This window comes from Sorex araneus, chromosome 1 (assembly GCF_027595985.1).
Source record: "Sorex araneus isolate mSorAra2 chromosome 1, mSorAra2.pri, whole genome shotgun sequence".
Taxonomy (NCBI): domain Eukaryota; kingdom Metazoa; phylum Chordata; class Mammalia; order Eulipotyphla; family Soricidae; genus Sorex; species Sorex araneus.
Window position 1 is genome coordinate 355,803,749 of NC_073302.1, and position 13,265 is coordinate 355,817,013.

General features: G+C 40.6%; 1 protein-coding gene across 1 annotated transcript in view; it reads left to right on the forward strand.

The window, feature by feature from the left end:
• The window catches only part of SUGCT (succinyl-CoA:glutarate-CoA transferase), a 977,794-nt gene that overhangs the window by 625,194 nt on the left and 339,335 nt on the right, over positions 1–13,265 (forward strand). The gene's annotated exons all lie outside the window — the stretch shown is intronic.

Below are 13,265 nucleotides of genomic sequence, written 5' to 3' on the forward strand. Positions count from 1 at the left end.
TTGCCACTTGCCATGGGTAGGGGCTAGACCACAGGTGCAGAAAGGTTAAAAATCTCAGGTCTGCTGCATGGTACAGACTGCCCATCTGGGGTGGGAGCAATAGTACAGCAGGTAGGGTGCTTGCCTTGCACTCATTTGACCTAAGTTCAATTCCTGGCACCCCACATGGTCTCAGAGTCCACCAAGAGTAATCTCTGAGCGCAAAGCCAGGAGTAAGCTCTGAGCACCTCTAGAGGTGTGTTGCCTCAAAACAAAATTAAAAGCAGACTGCCTGTCCATGCTTAATACACAGGGCAGGTGACAACGTGTAGCCAAGGAAAGGCTGAAGAGCGCTGTCTTACAGTATTAAATATATACAGTTAGGAATGGTTCCTTTGGTTTTTTTGTAATCTTATTATTTCAACTTTGTACTGGAACTAAAAAGTCAGTTTATGTCATTATTCTAAAGGTATGTCAATCAATATTTATCGTTATACATGCAACAAGATCAATTAAATATTTCTAAATGAAATAGATTTTTTGTCTGCTTCCAAAACATAGTTGTATTCCAGCATGGGATTAAAAAAATAATAAAGAAACCAAATCTGATTACTGAAGCAGCTAGGAGGAAGTCATGGTGACTGCATGACGACCTATAAGAATGGTTTTTTTTTTTCCTTTGTGCCGCCACGCGAGATCAACCCCGGAGGCAACTGAACCACTTTGGACACGAGCAGCGCCCCCAAAATGCCTCCAAACTGTGTGCTCGGAGCTACTGGCCCAGGCGCTGCCAGCGGGGTATGGTCTTTTCTCTCTAAACTCTTTCTTTTTGAACGCAGCGAGGCAACAGCCGGTTTTTAGACTATGCAGGAAGCCCGGGAAAACCGATGGGGCAGGACTTCCGGATCCGCCCTGTGCCGAGGATATTTAAGCACAGAGCCATGTGGGGACGCTCCTTTGTGCCGCTACGCGAGATCGACCCCGGAGGCAACTGAACCACTTTGGACACGAGCGGCGCCCCCAAAATGCCTCCAAACTGTGTGCTCAGAGCTACTGGCCCAGGCGCCGCCAGCGAATGATGCAATTACCAAAAGAATTTTCCCTGGACTTCATATAGAAATCCAAAACTATCTCTTGATTGTCAGCAACGTGTAAATGTTCCTTTTTAGCAGGGCTTACCGTGGGGGGAAACTCCAAACAATAGTACTGAGTTTTTTGTTGAAGGGTAAAAGATTGTAGTGATAGAATTTTAGGCAGAATTTTCCCTGGACTTTATATAGAAACACAAAACCGCGCGGCCTCAGCAGCCTAATGTCATCTAATCATCAGCAATATGAAATGGTTCCTTTGTAACGGGTTGGACTTTGGGGGGACCATAATAGGGTTAAAGTTTGGAGTGACGTGTAATTTCTGGCTGTACTTTCCCTGGACTTTATACAGAAATTCAAAGCTGCGAGGCCGCTGCCATGGCCGCACGACCTAATGTCATTTAATCATCACCAATATGAAATGGTTCCTTTTTAACTGGTCGGACTTTGGTGGGAAATCCTAACAAGAACAGTAAGTCTTTTGCTGAAATATTGAAGGCAATCAAAGTGGTAGCCATCTCTGTAGACTGAACTAAGCCATATCCCCACGCCGGCTGAGAAGAAATATCCTTCTTTCTCGGGAAGAAACGCGGCGTGGCTTTAACCATAGTATGATGTCCATTAAGCTGACACGGACCTGGTGGCGTGGGAATGGGATACAAGGGAATAAATTATTATGTACTTGAAACAGCGAGACGCTGGTGGAACCTCAAGCTGGGGCCAATACCAGCGTATTACTTTTGGTTCCAGAAACTGCTTGCAGACATTCTACCAGACTATCAACTAAGCCAGAGCCCCACGCCGGCTGATGATGGGAAATAACCATCTTTTTCATTTTTTTTCCCTTTGTCAGGCAGCGTGGTGATTACTAAACAGGCGTGAACTCGGTGGCGCGGGACGAGGCGGGGCGGGGGGGGGGGAAATAGAAAAGCTATGTAACAAACAGTGGGACTTAATATCTCTACATTCTCAGCAATGGAGAGCTATCAAATGCTTCCTTGACAGTAGGACTGTCTTTTCTTTTTGGGGGGGAAACCCTAGCAACAATAGTGAGTTATGTGTTGAAACATGGAATGTAACCAAGATAAAGCGTAAATGAAGTGAAACTTATCAATTTCAAGGGCGCAGACTGGGGAGGCGGGAGGGGCGGGAGGTATAATGGGGTGGTTGGTGATGGAATATGGGCACTGGTGAAGGGAAGGGTGTTTGAGTATTGTATAACTGACATAATCCTGAGAGAACTATGTAACCCTCCACATGGTGATTCAATAAAATTTATAAAAAAAAATGGTTTTTTTCCTTTAGGTCATCCATTCCGTAAGTTCTCTTACAGTTATTGCTAGGTGCACTCCCTCTCCCTTTCACAGGTTGAAAGCATTACCCTAGATATCACTTATCAGAGTCCCAGCTCCAGTCAAAGCAGGACAGTTTACTAGAACTTTCCCATGTGCTTCCTAGAAATGAGAGGGAACTCCATTAGGGAGGTTTGGACTTGGTGACTGATTTTCAGATCTGTGGTCATTAAGGTATTCGGGAGTGAATGAGCCACCATAGCCATTTAAAACATATGTAGGTCTTAGCGCACAGGACTTTTAGCCTTGCTTCTGGGGAACTTTGGCTATAGGAGAAAGCCGATAGATTTTTAATTTATAGTTCTCTATTTGGTGCTAATATTTTAAATAGAATAATTAGCTTGTATTTTGAGGACAAATCCAATTTAAGATTATAGAAAAGTGTTTTAAATTTGATTTTCATGGGGATTTAGCACTGTTGTCCTGTTGTTCATTGATTTAGCACTATCGTCCAGTTGTTCATCGATTTGCTTGAGCGGGCACCAGTAATGTCTCCATTGTGAGACTTGTTGTTACTGTTTTTGGCATATCAAATACACCATGAGTAGTTTGCTAGGCTCTGTCATGTGGGTGGGATACTCTTGGTAGCTTGCCAGGCTCTCTGAGAGGGACGAAAGAATTGAACCCAGAGAGTATTGCCATTTTAACAATATTAATTCTTCCAATCCATGAGCACTAAGTATCTTTCCATTTCCTCGTGTCCTCTTTTATTTTCTGAAGTAGTGTATTGTAGTTTTCATTATACAAGTCCATTACCTCCTTAGTCAAGCTGATTCTGAGGTACTTGACTTGTTGAGGCACAATTGTGAATGGGATTGCTTTTATCATGTCACTTACTTCTCTCTCATTATTTGTATGTAGGAAAATCATGGACTTTTGGGTATTGATTTTATAGCCTGCAACTTTACTATATGAGTCTATTGTTTCTAGGAGTTTCTTGGTAGAGGTTTTAGGGTTCTATAAGTATAGTATCATATCATCTGTGAATAGTGAGAGCTTGATTTCTTCCTTTCCTACTTGAATGCCGTAAATACCTTTTTCTTGCCTAATCGCTATTGCAAGTACTTCCAGTACTATATTGAACAGAAGTGGAGAGAGTGGGCATCCTTGTCTTTTCCCTGTTCTCAGAGGAAAGGCTCTTAGTTTTTCCCCATTGAGGATGATGCTTGCTGTAGGCTTGTGATAAACGGCTTTGACTATATTGAGGAAGGTCCCTTCTATACCCATTTTGGTGAGAGTTTTCATAATAAATGGGTACTAGATCTTGTCAAATACTTTCTCTCCATCTATTGATATGATTATATGATTTTTATCTTTTCTTTTGTTGATGTTGATTGATTTCTGGATGTGAAACCATCCTTGCATCCCCAGGATGAATCCCAATTGGTCGTGGTGTATGATCTTTTTAATGAGTTGTTGAATTCTATTTGCTAATATTTTGTTGAGAATCTTCGCATCTGTGTTCATCAGGGATATTGGCCTGTAGTTTTCTTTTTTTGTGGTGTCTTTGTTTGCTTTTGGTATTAGGGAGGTATGAGCCTCATAGATACTGTTTGGGAGGGTTTCTGTTTCTTCAATTTCCTGGAAAATCTTGAGAAGAACTGGCAATAAGTCCTCTTTAACTGTTTGGAAGAATTTGCTAGTGAATTCTTCTGGACCTGGACTTTTGTTTTTGGGAAGACTTTTGATTAAAATTTCAATTTCCTTGATATTAATCGGACTATTCAGGTACTCCAGTCTTCTTAGTTCAGCCTTGGGAGATTATAGGAATCTAGGAATTTATCCATTTCTTCTGGGTTCTCTTGTTTCGTGGCATACAGATTTTCAAAGTAGTCTCTGATGATCTTTTGAATTTTTTTGGTTACTGTACAAATTCAAAGTGATCCCTATAAGGATACCCTTGACATTATTCAAAGAAATGAAGCAAGTCCTCCTGAAATTCATATGGAACAATAAGCCCCCATGAATAGCTAAAGCAGTTCTTGGGAAAAAGAAAATGGGAGGAATCAACCTCCCCGACTTCCAACTCTACTACAAAGCGGTAGTCATTAAAACAGCATGGTACTGGAACAAAGGCAGAGCTGCAGACCAATGGAACAGGTTTGAATACTCTGACACACATCCCCAAATATATGATCATCTAATATTTGATAAGGGAGCAAGAAATGTGAAGTGAAGCAAGGAAAGCATGTTTAACAAATTGTGCTGGCAAAACTGGACAGCTGTATGCAAAAAAATGGGCTTAGATCTCCACATATCACCATGTACAAAAGTCAGATCAAAATGGATTAAAGACCTCAGCATCACACCAGAATCCCTAAGGTACACTGAAGACAAGGTCGGCAAAACCCTTCACGACATTGAAGCCAACTGTATCTTCAATGCTGACATGCCACTGGCCAAGCAAGTGAAAACAGAGACAAATAAATGGGATTATCTCAAAATAAGAAGCTTCTGCTCCTCAAAAGAAATGGTGACCAAAATACAAAGACAATCTACAGAATGGGAAAGGATATTTATGCAGTACCCATCCGATAAAGGGTTGATATCCAGGATATACAATGCACTGGTTGAACTCTACAAGAAGAAAACTGCCGACTCGATCAAAAAATGGGGTGATGAAATGAACAGAAAATTTCCCAAAGAAGAAACCTGAATTGCTGAGAGGCACATGAAACAATGTTCAACATCACTAATCATCAGGGAGATGCAGATCAAAACAACAATGAGATATCATCTCATACCACAGAGACTGGCCCACATCCTAAAAAACAAAAGCAACCAGTGTTGGCTTGGATGTGGGGAGAAAGGAACCCTCCTTCACTGCTGTTGGGAATGCCAACTGGTTCAGCCTTTTTGGAAAACAATTTGGACGATTCTCAAAAAATTAGAAATTGAGTTTCCATTTGACCCAGCAATACCACTCTTGGGAATATATCTCGGAGAGGCAAAAAGATATAGTAGAAAAGACATCTGCATTTCTATGTTCATTGCAGCACTGTGTACAATAGCTAAAATCTGGAAAATAAACAGAGTGCCCCAAAACAGATGACTGGCTAAAGAAACTCTGGTACATCTACACAATGGAATACTATGTAGCTGTCAGAAAAGATGAAGTCATGAAATTTGCATATAAGTGGATCAACATGGAAAGTATCATGTTGAGTGAAATGAGTCAGAAAGAAAGACAGACATAGAAAGATTGCACTCATGTGGAATATAAAGTAGCAGAGAGATACAAGCTTGCAATGATGCAATTTCTGGCAGAAATTTCTCTGAACTTAGTTACTAAAATACTAAAATACAGAAATCCAAAATCTCGTGGCTGCTATTGCGGCCGCTCGACCCCCTATCTCTTCATTTTTACCAATGGAAAACAAATTATCAAATGGTTCCTTTCCAGCAGGTTTGATTTTGGGGGAAGATACTCCAAACAATAACAGTGAGTTTTTTTGTCGAAATATTAAATGTAATTAAAGTGAAGTGAAAGTAAAGTAAAATTTATTAGTTTCATAGGGGGGCTGGGGAGGTGGGGTGTGGTGGGAAGGCATATGTAATTCTTAGTGGTGGAATATGTGCACTGGTGAAGGGATGGTTGTTCGAGCATTGTATAACTGAGACTTAAACCTGAAAGCTTTGTAACTTTCCACACGGTGATTCAATAAATAAATAAATAAATAAATTTTCACTGTAAAAAAGAAAAGAATCGTACCTGGGTTGGTTGCCTGCAAGGCAGATGTCCTATCTGCTCGCTATTGCTCCAGTCCCCAGTCCATAAACAGTGAATATATTTCCCTTTACTTTTGTATTTTTTTGTTCATTTCTGTTTTGTACATATGTATTTGAAAACCATACACAGCGGTTTTCACAGTTCGCTCCTGGCTCTGTGCTCAAGGGTCACTCCTGGCAGACTTGGGGGGGACCCTATGATGGTCAAGGGTTGAACCCACGTCAGCTGCATGCAAAGCACGTGCCTTTCCTGTTCTACTATTACTCTGGCTAGCTCCCCTCATGTCTTCTTTTATTTCTACTATTAGTGACATGATTTTCTTTGTTTAAGTTTTTCACCTCTTTTGTTAAATTGATTTCCAGTACTTAATTTTTTAAGGCACTATTGTGAATGATATACTTTAAAAATTTTTTTTTCTATTTTTTCTGCATATAAATGTCATGGATTGCTGAGCATTGATTTTATAGTTTCCAAGCTTATTGTTTATTTTTCTGTGACATCTTAAAATTCTCTAAATATAGTGTCATGTCACCTGAAAATATAATGAATACAGTGGTCTACAAAAGAACTTGGCTAGACAGGGCCAAGGAGGGACCATGAGATTCTGACTGAGGGAGGCAGAAGCTCTGTGGTGGGTGTGATATGAGAAGACCCTGTCAGTTACACCAGTGCAAATCATGCTGCCCAGTCACTGTCACTGTCATCCTGTTGCTCATCGATCAGCTCGAGTGAGCACCAGCAATGTCTCCATTGTGAGACTTATTGTTACTGTTTTTGGCATAGTGAATATGCCACGGCTAATTTGCCAGGCTCTGCCATGCAGGTGAGATACTCTCGGTAGCTTGCCGGGCTCTCCAAGAGGGGTGGAAGAATCAAAAGCGGGTCAGCTGCATGCAAGGCAAGTGCCCTACCCGCTGTGCTATCGCTCTAGCCCATGCTGTCCAGTAAGAATGAACAAATACATTTAAATTTTGATTTTCCTACATTTAAGGTATATTTGTGTGGTTCGGAAATTTGAACATTCGAAACTAAAATGGCTTAGATACACCTGAATTATATATTACAGATGCATGATAACAAAATGTGTCTTCATCAGTATCTATTTTTTTTTGTTTTTTAAGAATTTTTTGTTGAGATTCTGTGGTTTACAGTGCCATTAATAAAATTTCTCATGCACATGTCCCAGTACTACAGCCATCACCAGTGTAGCCACCTCCCTCCCCAAGGATCATGTCATCCCTGTCCTTACCCTGCTCCACCCACAGAATTGTGTGTACTAGTTCTCCCACTTTGTTGCTTTTGGACTTTTGTTCCTAATTTGCTGTTTATTTTTTTTTTAGTTTCCCACCACTTTTTTTTTATTGAATCACCATGTGGAAAGTTACAAAGTTCTCAGGCTTATGTCTCGGTCATACAATGCTCAAACACCCGTCCCTTCACCAGTGACCATATTACACCACCAAAAAAAGATAAAACAAAACAAAACAAAAACGTATACCTACCACCCCCCAGCCCCTAACCCCCCCACATAGACTGACAAATTTCACTTCCTTTTCTCTTTACCTTGATTACATTTCTTATTTCAACACAAAAATCATTATTGTTGTTGGAGTTTCAAGATAGAACTCACTATTCCTGGTGGAGTTTATCCCCCAAGAATACAGCCCTATTGACAAGGAAACATTTGATAATTAGTTTTCCACTGATGAGAATGAAGAGAAATAAAGTCACGCGGGCGTGTGGTTTAGGATTTGTGTATTTTAGTAATTAAGTCCAGGGACACTTAAGTTGGAAATAGCATCATTTCCCTTCCTGGAGCATCATGGAGCAAAAGCTTAGTTCACAGTCTGGGCACATGGCTGCAAGCACTCGCTGGGACCCCAAGTTGTATAGCTGGCTCTGGATCCTGGTTGTATAGCAGCTAGGTGGCTGTGCAAAGGCATGGGAACCCAGGTTGAGTCTCGGTGGAGCTCGAGCACTGGCCCCAGCCCCAGCCCGAGACTGTCTGAGCGTCCTGCTGTTTCAAGTTTAAAACACACATTTTTTTTTTCCCGCGCCACCAAGTTCATACCTCTCTAAAAGTTCCATAATATCTGCTGTTTATTGTTAAGTTCACATAAGAAAAAGATAAAATTTTACCTGGAGAAGGATGGTGTGGGGAGAGAGTAAGAGAGAGAGAGAGAGAGAGAGAGAGAGAGAGAGAGAGAGAGAGAGAAGGACAGAGAGGGAGGGAGAGGGAGGGACAGAGAGAAGGAGAGACAAGAGAGAGAGTGGGAGGGAGAGAGAGAGGGAGGAGGAGGGAAAGATAACAGAGAGGGAGGGACAGAAAGATGGAGGGACAGAGAAAGAGAGAGGGAGGGACAAGAGAGAGGGAGGGAGAGAGGGTGAGAGATATCTCTAAGAAGAACATGATCTTCAGAGATTTTCTTTTTTTATTTTTAAAATTTATTTTTATTTTTAAATGAATCACCATGAGGTACAGTTACAGACTGTCCAGGAAAGCCATGGACTTTTAGGTATTGATTTTATAGCCTGTGACTTTACAAGTGTATAGTTTCTAGGAGTTTCTTGGTAGAGGCTTTAGGGTTCTCTAAATATAGTATCATATCATCTGCGAATTGTGAGAGCTTGATTTCTTCTGTTCCTATCTGGTTGCCCTTAATATCTTTTTCTTGCCTAATCGCTATTGCAAGTACTTCCAGTACTATATTGAACAGAAGTGGTGAGAGTGCGCATTCTTGTCTCGCCCCTGATCTGATCTTACAGGGAGGCTCTTAGTTTTTCCCCATTGAGGATGATACTTGCCATATGCTTGTAGTAGATGGCTTTGACTATGTTGAGGAAAGTTCCTTCAAAACTCATTGTGGTGAGAGTTTTTATCATAAACTGGTGCTGGATCTTGTCAAATGCTTTTTCTGCATCCATTGATATGATCACATGGCTTTTGTCTTTTCTTTTGTTGATATGATGGATTATATTGACTGATTTCTGGATGTTAAACCATTCTTGCATCCCCGGGATGAATCCCATTTGGTCATGGTGTATGATATTTTTGATGAGTTTTTGGATCCTATTTGCTAGTATTTTGTTGAGGATCTTCGCATCAGTGTTATTCAGGCATATCAGTATGTAGTTTTCTTTTTTTAGTGGTGTCTTTGTTTGCTTTTGGTATTAGGGAGATACGAGCCTCATAGAAACTGTTTGGGAGAGTTTCTGTTTCTTCAATTTCCTGGAAAGTCTTGAGAAGAACTGACAATAGGTCCTCTTTAACTGTTTGGAAGAATTTGCTAGTGAATCCATATGGACCTGGGCTTTTGTTCTTGGGAAGAATTTTGATTACAGTTTTAATTTCCTTGATAGTGATAGGTCTATTTAGGTATTCCAAATCTTCTTGGTTCAGTCTTGGGAGAGTATAGGAATCCAGGAATTTATCCATTTCTTCTAGGTTCTCTTGTTTCATGGCATACAGTCTTTCAAAGTAGTCTCTGATGATGTTTTGTGTTTCTTTGATTTCTGTTGTGATGTCCCACTTTTCTTTTTTGTTTCTGTTTTTTAGGGTTCTATCTCTCTTTCTTTGTGAGTTCTGCTAGTGATTTATCGATCTTGTTTATTTTCTCAAAGACCCAGCTCTTGGTTTCATTGATATTTTGAATTTTGGGGGGGTTTCCATGTCGTTAATTTCTGCTTTAAGTTTTGTTATTCTTTCCTTCTGTCTGGTTTGGGGTCCTTTTGTTGGTCCTTTTCTAAGATCTTAAGCTGTGAAGTCAAGTTATTTATGTGGACTCTTTCTTCCTTCCTGAGAAACCTGTGCAGCGCTATAAATTTTCCTTTTAATACAGCTTTAGTTGCATCCCATAAGTTCTTCATTCTCATTTGTTTCCAGGTATGTTTTGATTTCTTCCTCGATTTCCTTCCTGACTCACTCGTTCAACATTGAGTTGTTTAATTTCCAGGTGTTTGATTTGGTTCTTCATGTCTGTGTGTGATTCAATTCTATCTTCAGTGCATTGTGGTCTGAAAAGATAATTGATACAATTTCTATTTTCCTGATTCTATTAAGGTATGTTTTGTGACCCAGCATGCACAATTTCTATCTTCCTGATTCTATTGAGGTATGTTTTGTGATCCAGCACATGATCTATTTTGGAGAATGTTCCATGTGCACTGGAAAAAAAAATGTGTATTCTTTCTTTTTGGGATGTAAAGTCCTGCATAGATCTATTAGCCCTCTCTCTCTTATTTATTCCTTCAAAACCAGTGTTTCCTTGCTGAATTTTAATCTTGTTGATTGATCTAGAGGCGATAAGGTGGTATTGAAATCTCCAACTACTATTGTGTTGCTAATAATGTCCTCCTTAAAAATCTGTTAGTAGTTATTTTAAGTATTTAGCTGGTCTCTCATTAGGTGTGTATACGTTTAGGAGTGTGATTTCTTCCTGCTCTATATCCCTTGATTATTAAAAACTGGCCTTCGCTGTTCCTTCCAATCTTTTTCAACTTGAAATCTATGTTGTTAGATACTAGTAGGGCCTCTACAGCTTTTTTGAGGGAGTTGTTTGCTTGCAGGATTGTTTTTCATCTTTTGACTTTGAGTCTGTGTTTGCTCTGACTGCTCAGATATGTTTCTTATAGGCAGCAAAATGTTGGGCTCAGTTTCTGAATCCATTTTGCCACTCTGTGTCTCTCAATTGGTGCATTTAGAACATTGACATTGAGAGAGATTATTGTCATGGGGTTTTGTGCTATCTTTTTGTAGGTTTTTTTTTTTTGCGTTTGAATGTTTTTTGTTTTGTTTTGTTTTTGTCTTACAGTAGCCCCTTTAGTCCTTATTTTAAATTTGGTTTTGAGTCTATGGAGTTCCTGAGCTGTTGTTCATCCATGAAATAGTGTTCATTCCTTCGAATTTGAGTGAAAGTTTAGCCAGATAAAGTATTGTTGGTGAGACACTCAGTTTGTTGAGTTTTATTTATTTTTTTCTATATCCCACCATTGTCTTCAAGCTTGGAGCATTCCCTCTGATAGGTCTGCTGTAAATCTAAGGGGTGCTCCTTTGTGTGTGATTTTTTTCTTTGACCTTGCTTCTTGCAGTATTGTGTCTCTATCTGTGGAATCCATCATTCTGACTATAATATGTCTTGGATTTTTTTTTATTAGGGCCTCTTTTAGCTGGCATTCTTTGGGCTCCTTGGATCTGGATGCTTGCGTTCTCCAACTCTGGTAACTTCTCAGCGGTGATATCTTTAACTGAAACTTTTTCATTGGGGTTGCCTCCCTGTCCCTCTGGTACTCCAATGATTCTTATGTTGTTCCTCTTGAGTTCATCCCCTGGGACTCTGATTTGCTCTATTTTGAGCAAATTTGATCTGTTTTCCCATTATTTGTTGTTGCCTGTAAACTTTCTGCAGCTCATCTTCAAGCTCACTGATTCTGTCTTCAGCTCTAGCCATCCTACTGTTGAGGGCACGCACCAAGTTTTTTTATTTCATCTACCGACTCCTTTATTTGTGACATTACTGCTTGTAGCTTTTTAATTTCTGCTCTCATTTCTTCCTATATTTTCTTGGCTCTTCATTCCATTGTTTCTTTCATGTCCTCCTTTAATTTGCTGGGTGTGTTTTCCACAGTTTCTTTGAATTCATTGAATATTTTCAACATTTCATCTCTGAATTCTTTTCTTGGAGAGATCATATTTGTGGGTAACCCCTGTTGAGGCTTCTGGACTCTTTTCTTCATCCTCTCCTTGTGGTGGGGATTTGCGCTGTTTCTTCTTCTTGTGGTGGTGGTATGAGGTGGGACCTTCCAGTTCGCTACCAGTATTCCTCTCTTGCTTCGAAACAGGATTCTGGAAGAGCTTGGTCAATTGTGGTCACTTTTTTGGTATACTATGAATGGACTAGACTAGTGATACGTGGCCTAATGTGTTTGGGATTGTCAGGATGTCGGCTTTAGAATTAGGTAATGGAGGTGAGCTGTTAGTCCAATGTGCTGGGAAAGGGGAAAATAGCTGTGGCCTTGCCTCTGAGTGCTAGCCACAGCGTAGACCACGCCCAGAACATTGCAATACCTGTTGGTGGGAGGAGCTGCTTATGCCCCTGCTGCTGCCCTCTAATTCCGGCTGCTGCGCTCCTGAGGTTTCCGGGGTGCGCCTTTTGGTGGTGTTCAGCAGGTGCTTCTGCTGGGGCTGGGGGCTTGTAGGGTCTGGGGTCGGGGAGCTGGTCCACTCGCTGAGATTTTCTTTATTGTGAAGCATTTTTTGAATTTCTAGAGGACAGATTGCATTTTTACACTTTAATGTTAATTATTTGTTGTTTTGGAAGTTACAGCGGTGCTATGATGCTTGGTCCTAATATGTGCAGCCTCTACTGATGCAGTGTCAAGTCCTTCCACACTCCCTATGTTTCTTCCAGTCTGCTCTGCTCCCCACCCACCTCATCCTTCCCCAGCACGCAAACCCTGGCAATTGGACCTGTTTTCCAATGTCAATATGATAGTTTCCTCTTAAGTATATGTGAAATGAAAGGAAGTTCTTATAAAATAAACTGTACTTTTATGATTGGCAAGTGGAATTACAGTTTTGGTAACTTGAAATTTTATTCTGGATTTGGAGTTTCTAGGTCTTGTAGTCTATAATGAATGGTTTTTTGGTGGGGGGAGGGAGGTTAATTGGGCCATACCCAGAATTCTCAAGGTTTACTCCTGGTTCTGTGCTCAGGGATCACTTCTGTGTCTAGGGGACCAAATGCAGTGTTGGGGCTCAAATCTGTGTCAGGCTTATGTAAAGCTGTGCCTTGACCTGGAAGGATCTCTCTGCCCCAGATGGTCCTTAAGGCCACAAGGACACTCAGCTAAGGCACTAGGGTTTGTGTGCTGGGGGCAGGGAGGGGAGAGCAGAAATGTTATTGTTTTGTATTTTCTGTGTTTTTCAGAAATAAATGCTGGCTATAGATTGACATAATAAAAAGTTCATAATACATCAGATTGATATGCATGCTCCTTTATTTTCCAGGTGTGTAATAATTTTTCCCAAGCAATTGAGCGTTTGCCTTTCATGTGGCCAACCCAAGTTCGATTCCTCCGCCCCTCTCGGAGAGCCCGGCAAGCTACCGAGAGTATCGA